Source organism: Pinus tabuliformis, chromosome 8, assembly GCF_031772625.1.
Source record: "Pinus tabuliformis cultivar Carrire ecotype Pingquan chromosome 8, CPIR1, whole genome shotgun sequence".
Lineage (NCBI taxonomy): Eukaryota > Viridiplantae > Streptophyta > Pinopsida > Pinales > Pinaceae > Pinus > Pinus tabuliformis.
Window position 1 is genome coordinate 1872779173 of NC_142294.1, and position 9232 is coordinate 1872788404.

A 9232-nucleotide genomic window follows, 5' to 3' on the forward strand; every position below is an offset into this window, starting at 1 on the left:
CAAAGTACAAGTAAGCCGACTCAACCAGTATTATAAGTCATCTTCATAATTTTATGTACTAACACTATGAATAAAGGGCATGTGAGTGCATTTTAAGACCATCCATGTAAGAAAAGATATGAGGTCACAAAAGGAGCTAAGGAATAATTTTTTGGGTGTTTCTAGGAGTCTAAAGGTGGAAGAAAAAATGTGATTTATAGGGGATGAATGAATCATCTTGGCATTTTATCTATAACTTTTCTTTTGGAATGCTTCAAACTATCAGACATGGAGGCACTAGAGAAAATATTTTCATTTACTCGTGGTTAAAATTTCAAACCTTGATTTGTTATAATTTCAAAGATATGATTTGAGGAATGTAGGCTTCCTGAATCTCCTAAAATCTTCTTCAAATAGGTCAACTTGGTATTTTTGTTATAACTTTTCTTCTAAGATGTTTCAAAACGTGAAATTCGGAAGATACAAATATAAGATATTAATGTACCTATAGTTAAAATGTTAGATCTTTATTCACCATGATTTCAGAGATATGGTCTGAGGAAATTAGGCATCCAACATGCTCATAAAATCTACTTCAAACATGTAAGCTTCATATTTTTTCTGTAACTTTATTTCCATGATATTTTAGATTGTGAAATTTGGAGGAGATAGAAGAGAAATCTCAAGGTACATGTGGTGGAAATTTCAAACCTTGTTCCACTATAATTTCGGAGATATGATTTAAGGAAGTTAGTCTTCTTGAATGCTCCTGAAACATGTTTCAAACATGCCAACATGTAATTTTTTGTATAATTTTCATTTTGAGATGTTTTAGACTATGAAAATTGGAGGGGACAAAGAAGATATCACTAAATACCTTTGGTAGAAATTTCATAGCCAAATTTGTGAAATTAGATATGTGGAATGTTGTGCAAGTTTGTTCTCAAGAAGAAGATGAAAGCAACACGTTTTAAGAGAAACAAACTTGATGAAGGAAGAAGCAATAGGTAGAGTTGGTGAAGCCAAAAGCAACTAACATACCTAATGAAGGTAGAAGTAGCAAGCAGACTTTGTGAAAGCAGAGGCAACTGACAGACATTGTCAAGTAGATTCAATGAAGTGGGTTGGTACCTACGAATATTTATAACAATGGGATTGGTGTCTCATGTAGGTTGGTGCGTACAAATATTACAACAATGGGCATTGGTTTCTCTTGTAGGTTGGTTCGTACAAGATTATTCATATAAAAAGTTTTGTAGTTTTCATACATAAGGGTTTCCATGTATATATTGTATTATTTGTTCAATTTATGAGATTGATGTTTTAATGCTGAGGAGGACGTACAGCATTTATTGCTGTCCTGTTCGCTGTAATTTCCAGATTGCTGTGAGGCACGGGAAAAGAGATAAGTTGTAAATTTGTTTGCTGATTTTTTGTTGAATATTTCTCACTGTAAAAAGGCAATTTTCAGAAATAAAGAAGAGCTCTCGAATTGGTTTTCCCCAAGAGTTGTAGGTGGTTTTTCCAGGGTCACATTGACCAAAAATCTCAGTGTTTAAATGTGTTTTAATGGTTGTTTATTACTACTGATTTTTATTTCTGCAATTTCCAGCGTTCTATAAAATTTCCAGAATTTGTGTTTTCAGCAATATTTATTTTTTCAGCTTGTTAAATGTATGGTTATGGGAAAGGGCATTTAACTACATGGGAGAAATAAGGAGAAACTGAAAACCGGGGTGGGAAAACAGAAATTTCTACACTGCTCCACATGATACCAGTATCCATTTATCAATTTTTTTAGCCAGTGAGACAAGATTCTCAAAATGGGAGGTGGATGCGCTGCTTCGTCGTCGTGTAGCCGCTGACGTGGCATCTTTCTCCTTGACTTCGTCATCTCTTTATAGTTTAGTCCAATCGCTCCCTAGCATGGTTATCATGGATGAAATTGGAGACTATGTACATTGATCACTTGAAGCTACATGTATGGCATGAAGCAACTCCTTTGTTGGCATGTATTATGCTACTGCAGAATATGCTCGAAGAGAAAGGGATTGGGCTGAGGAGGCTTTGGACTTAGGACCACTTTTCTATCTACTCTCCCTTCTTCATTCTCATTTTGCTGCACACATTCCTAGTTGCAGTGAAGGGTAGGGGTCACTTGCTATCAACGAGAACAAAAGAAGTTCCTGAAATCATCAAGTGCATGATGCATCTTTCATTATAAATAATATATTGTATGCTACTATTCATCCCTGAGGCCAAAAAATGGGTTTTAATGTCACCTTATAGAATAACACCTTTTGACGAAAAATATGAGCGAGAAGCTTCGAGAAAACTAGTGTTTCCTGAACTTTACAAAGCTAGAGAGTACATGTAGAGGCAAATAAAGATGGCCATGGATGCCCAAAACAAAATAGTCTCACGGAATATTAAACGTGGGTTTTAATGTCACTATATCACTTGTATAGCGAGTACATGTAGAGTCAAATAAAGATAGCCATGGCTGCCAAAAGCAAAATAGTCTCACGAAATATTAAACATTTTATAGCATAGAGCATTAGTTAATTTTTTATAATATTTTATAGCATAGAGTATTAGTTAATTAGTTAACATTGTTTCCGACTTTAATTCAATTGCTTATGTTATGCTTGTTTTCAATATTTCTGGCTATTTGTGCACTATCAATGCATGATCATCTGTTCAAATTTGAATTCGCCCGTACTGATGAAGAAAAAAAAAAAAATGAATTCGCCAATCACACGTGATGAGGTTAAAGAGAAAATAGAATTCAGAAATGCGGACAAAACTCTATGTCACATTGCAATTTAAAATCAAACTCCTGCACCATAAAATGAAAAACAAAACTTGCAGACAAGCTTAAATGATAGTTTCTTTTTTTTTTCCGTTTCCTGGTTAATCTTGCTATACGATATGTGGAGAGATTTTCACTTAAAAGATTTAAAGTTTGTTACCTGATCATCGACACCAAAGGGCTTCCAGCTGTAATGACATTCCAGTCTTGTAAGAAGATTCTGAACCAGGTTTTGCATTTCTTTTCCCACTAATGGACTTTTCTACGACATGATTCAAAACAGAACCATACTCTATATGCTCTGAAAAACAGTCCTGTACGATATTAACATAAGGTTTTTCGTATTTTTGCATTGTCAAATGAAGAAACTTCAAAATGGTATCAGAATTACCAATACAAGCCCCGCCCTCTCTTGAACTAAAAAGTTGCCTGCACAATTTTCACGGCCAACTGCTTCAACAAGTCCTACATCCCTCACTAAAGGATTTCCAAATGTTATACAAAAAGAGAACTTTGCCTGGGGCATCTTTAGGTGAATTGCTGATTCCTTGAATATTTTACAATCAAATAAACATGGGGTATTTGATGGTCCACATGTCCATCTGGTTACCGAATGTTCAGGGAATCAGCAATGACTCTGCCTTAACCTCTTTTACAGTGCCCATGGTGCGGTCAAAGTTGCAACTGCCCCTCCTAAGGAATGATCCACAACTGCAATGGGTTTGAGCTTCCTTTGTTTTGAATCCGTATAAATCTGCATCTGTTTGGTCATGAAATACATCAACATAATCTTTACTATTTTCCCCTTCTCAAAAATTTCATCTCTAACAAGAAGTAATCACTCGTTACGAAACTTTGAAAGATAAATTAATTTACCTGTTCTTGGAAATCTGTATTCTCCGTAATATCGGGAACAACTTAAGAGCTCCCTGATGGACGAGAGCTGGTTGATCATCATTACCCTGAGGCAACCAGAGCAGACTTTCTTGTCAGTTTGTATATTCCCCTCTCCATATTTGCTCTCTTCGACAAAAGGCGCGCCAGCATCTTGACTCAAACAGATTGAACACCGAAAACAAACATAAATTCACCCAAAAATCCGATCCAACTTCAACTAAGCTCTATATTGCCCATTACAAAAATTCAAAATTTCCCCAAAACCACATCAAACAACAATAAAATGCAATCTGTTATCTTCTTGAAAAAATATCGTTATCTTCCATTTAAAATATACACACAATAATTTCAAATTCGACACAGGCAAAAACTGAAATGATTTACAAGTTAATCCTTCCCCCAAAACCACATTAAAAAACAATAAAATGCATCATATTCTTCACCTGCGACTAGCAATCCATTTAAGATATACAAAATATAATTTAAAAATTGACAGGGAAGCATTTATCAAAATATAAAGAAAACAATCATATTTTGCAAAAACGAAATTTCCGAGGACATTCTTACAGCGGTGTAGACGATTCCGCTTCCATTTGATCTGCTGTTGCTTCACTATGCTTCTGAAGTTTACTTATAATGCATCCAGTGGTGTCTTTATAAGTAGGAGAAGAGAAGGAGCCGAGCAATATGCCGGAAAATCAATGGAATGAGGTATGCGATGGGCTATGGAGTGAGGAAATTGTGGTTGTCAATACCCGGAAAATTAATGGAAAGAGGAAATTGTGGTTGTTCATGCCTTGGTTTTAAGGGAACCATAATTTCCCGGCACCTTGCAGCCTTGTAGATCGCCTTCCCGGAAGCATAGTGCCATTAATGGGGGCCATCGCGAACGCGTTCCCGGAAACATAGCGCCATTAATGGGGGCCGTCGCGAACGTCAGGCGAAGGTCCCTTCCATCTATCATTCACCACTTTCAAAGAAATTTCCGGATTGTTTCCCGCCCTTTCGGGGAAAAAACATTTAGTTTGAAAGATAGCTTGTGTGAAATTGGAAAAAGACGGCTTCATGAAATTTGAAGATAACTTCCTGAATTGAAATTTATTAATTATTAATGAGGATGTGGTGCATAATTTATTAATAGTTGTGAAGGGTTGAGATGATATCGTTTTAGGGATTTGAATTTAGATTTTAATTAGTATAATTAAATAATGAAATATTGTTGAACAATTATTTATATTATGCGCTTTCATTACTATAATGAAATACAAAGTCTTTAATGGACCAGGTAGTCATTAAGTATTCAATTTTTTCTTAAAAAATGGAGGTTATTGGGTGTATAGGTGTTTTCTGAAAAAGAGATATAATATTATGTCTTCTTTTTCTTTTTTTCTTTTTTTCTTTTTTTGGGTGTAAACCTTTAATTAAATTATTAATTCAAAATTATTAAAATTAATAATATCAATATTATAACATATTAATATTAATATTAGATTTAATAATAATAATAATATTAATCTTTTAATATTAATATTAAATTTAATGATGTTTTTTATATGGCAAGATAACAAAATTTATAGTAACACTTACATTGAATCAATATTTTCAAATATTACAATTTTTAGTTGGAAATTTTTATGTTTTTAAAGATTTAAATATATCCATCAAATATGGATTTTCTTTTTTGAAGAATCTTCAGCGAAAATCACATAGAAAAACTTTTGTCGACGCGTTTCGAACCAACCAGTGTGGTTCATCGTCAGGACAAGTTGAATGAGCATATCTCACTTAGCACATTAAATAGATAGGGAAGAGTATCCCATGACACTCTGCCCTATCTATTTAATGTGCTAAGTGAGAGCTACTCATTCAACTTGTCCTCACGATGAACCACACTGGTTGGTTCGAAACGCGTCAACAAAAGTTTTTCTATGTGATTTTCGCCGAAGATTATTCAAAAAATTGATATGGATCACAGAATTCTCAATTCAATAATGGATTGTCTTTTTAAAAATCATTTTACAAATATTTAATTAAAAGAAATATTAAAATATTTTGGAGCATGATTTTCGATTCTTTATATTGAATTATCTTGTAGTTTTTTTTATGTTTATGGTTATTTTCATTTTTGTTTTGGGTAGGCATTAGTTTTTTTTATGTTTATTGTTATTTTCATTTTTGTTTTGGGCGACATTTGTTTTTTATTATTATTATTTTATTTGAGTTGTGACATACTTAAACATCTCCTTCACAGTGGGTTGTAGAATGCGGGGCGATAACAATAAAAAAAATGAAAATTAAATAAAATAGTAAAATTAATGATTAAAATAAAAGGTAAAACAGTCAATTTATATATCTTAACTACTAGTAAATTGACTGTTTTACCTTTTATTTTAATCATTAATTTCACTATTTTATTTAATTTTCATTTTTTTATTATTATGGCCCACATTCTACAACCCACTATATATATATATATATATATATATATATATATATATATATATATCTTGACTGTGTATTTCTGGGGGCATTTATATATTTGCGGCCAGAGGCGCTCTACATGGGTAGATCTCACGTAAAAACGTAAACATTTAAAGGTATGGTAAATAAATAAAACCTCTACTCAAAAAAGAGATTTTATTTAGGTGAATCCTAGGGGACAAATAATTTTTAATACCATGGGTCAAATACCATATTTATAAAAGAGGTATGATAAATAAATAAATATAAAAGAGGTATGATAAATAAACAAAAACATATCAAATAGGATTAGAAATCAATATCTAATTATATACCAAGCCTATGGGCTAAATACCATGGTAAATAAAAGAGATATGATAAATAAATAAAAATATAAATAAACAAGAGGTATGGTAAATAAATAAAGCATTTTTTTATATTTACTCCATAAACCTCTTTACACTTACTAACACTAAAAAAAAGGTTTTATTTAGGCGAAGCCTATGGGCCAAACTATTATTAATACCATGCCAAAAAAAATACTATTAACCATAATATTAATGTTAAAAGATTATTATTATTGTTATTATTATGAAATTTAATATTCATATTAATATATCATAATATTGATATTATTAAATTTAATAACTTTGTTTTAATTCAATATTAATTTTTTTTATTATAATATATATTAATATATCATGATATATATTAACTCTATATATATGGGAGGGAAGAAAAAAGACACAGAGTGTTAGAGGTGTAGAGATAGGGGAGTGACAAGGGAGAGATAGAGATAAAATGAAGGAGAGGGGAGAGGAGAAATGAAGAGGGAGAGAGGGAGAGAGGTGAGAGAGGTAGAGAAGGGTGAGAGAGATAGAGAGATGGAGGGGGGAGAGATAGGAGAGAGGGAGGGATTGGATGGGGGAGAGAGAGAGAGAGAGATACGAGGGAAGAGAGATAAATGTAGGAGAGAAAGGGTGAGAGAGGAAGGATGAGAGAGGGGGGGAGAGAGGCAAGGATAGAGGGAGGGAAGAAGATAGACATAGAGAGTGAGAAGTGGAGAGAGAGAGGGAGTGACAAGGGAGATATGGAGAGAAAGAGTGTATGTTTAGGGGTGAGATAAAGAGATAAAGAAGCAGAGATAGAGAGGGGGGGGATAAGCAGATAGAAGGAGAGAGGGAGGGATATAGTAACATATATAGAGAGAGAGAGAGAGATGGGGGGAAAGAGAGGATTAGAGGGAAGAGAAAGAGGATTGGAGGGAAGAGAGAGAGAGAGAGAAGGAGAGTGGTGGGGAAGAGAGAGGATTAGAGGGGGGAGAGAGAGAGAGAGATGGGGGAAGAGAGAGGGAGGTAGGAGAGAAAGGGAGAGAGAGGAAGTACGAGAGAGTAGATTTGAGGGAGAGGAGGAGAGAGGGATGGATAGCGAGATGGATTTGGAGGGGGAGAGAGGGAGGGAAGAAGAAATACATAGAGAGTGAGAAGTGGAGAGAGAGGGAGTGACAAGGGAGAGATGGAGAGAGAGTGTGTATTTCTGGGGGTGAGACAAAGAGACAAAGAAGTAGCAAATATTCCTAGTTTGATTGATTGCTTCTCTATGGTTTCATATCAATTGTGTACTTAGAATTTCTAGTTTGGTGATGAGTTTTTATAGAGAAAATAAGCTACAGATAAACAAACCCTCTCACTAAGCTTATTATAATCAATGATATACCATAATATAGACCACTATGGATTCCACCTAGAGCTAATGCACACAAACAAACTATGCTAAGGTAAATGAGAAAGAGGATAACTTACCTATTCCTAAAGGTTATACAATTGTATCTTTTGGAAGATTTCTTGAGACCCGCCTTTTATGCAGCCTTTTACACCTGTGACTTATGAACAAGACATTCAACAACCTTTATCAAATCCTATGGCATATAAAAATAGGGTTGCATGTAAAAAATCTCAGGGTGACATCACTTCTCAGAAGCTTCAAGCTTTGTATCCCTTGCAATATGTATGATCCTGCACCACAATTGTTTCGCTTGGTTGTTGATCATGAAGTGCGAACCATAAAGAATTTTACTAGGGAATTACATAAGAGAATGTAAAGAGGGAAACTCTTGCAATATGGAAAATGTATAATCTCCATTTAAGTTCCCCTAAAGGGTTCCCATCTTCATGAGAGTATTTTCACCTTGGATGATTTTTGCATGAAGGTTATCATAACTCTCTCTCTCACCATCATTAGCAAGGTTTTGGAGATTTTATCATTGTGAAATTTTGATTTTTGAAGGGCCCATTTGACTGTTGGTTGTTTGTTGATTTATTAAGATGCACTCTATGGTTTTGTCTAGCTATCCCAGGATATTTTTCCCGTCTAAAACACATCTTTCACTATGACTGGCTATTATATTCACTGCTCTCATAGCTAGTAAGGATTTCCTATTAAGATTCTGGAATCACCAACAATAAGGTAGTCATTGTCTGCACTAGATGATACAAACATAGTGATTAAGACTAACACATTAGGTTAAAATGTGTGGACATTTAGAGATTAAAGTCACTGAAAAAAATATCCCTTTTAATTTTAATCCCGTTTTGATATAAACTTTAGACCCTTTACTTGTTGGGTTGGATGGATCTCACTTTGGTAACACATTCTATTTTTTGAGTATTTCTCACATGATGTAAGTGGTAGTGGGTCATCCACCATAGCAAGACCTATTCCTGCTTCACTTAATGGGTTAAAAGGAACCAAAATTTCTTATTCCATTCCACCAATCAATGTGAAGTCACTCCCATGTATATGCCTGCAAGTGGATGAGGTCTCACCGTAGGTATGTTGATGGGTTTGCAAAACCTTTGAAGGTTATGCAAGGAGAAAAGGGAAATGAAGAAAGATCTGGTTCAAAGTAATCTAACCCAAACCAATGTAGTTTCCATATGTAAGATGCAAACTCATTAAATCGAATACTTTCAAAAGCCCCCATTGCACATATTAACATATTCTAGCATCTAAAAAAAGTGCCAGTCTCATATATTATACATTCTTGATAGAAAAGTAATTATTCAACACATCTTCATCGAGTAC

At 34.1% G+C, this 9232-nt stretch overlaps 1 long non-coding RNA gene across 1 annotated transcript; it reads right to left on the bottom strand.

Moving 5' to 3' along the window:
* Positions 1 to 2998: 2998 nt before the first annotated feature.
* On the bottom strand, positions 2999 to 4531 carry LOC149243832 (uncharacterized). Its single transcript, XR_016245802.1, has 3 exons — positions 4256 to 4531; positions 3668 to 3838; positions 2999 to 3551 (listed from the first exon to the last, which is right to left on the bottom strand). It is a non-coding gene; the product is annotated as an uncharacterized LOC149243832 (long non-coding RNA).
* Between the last annotated feature and the right edge of the window lie 4701 nt (positions 4532 to 9232).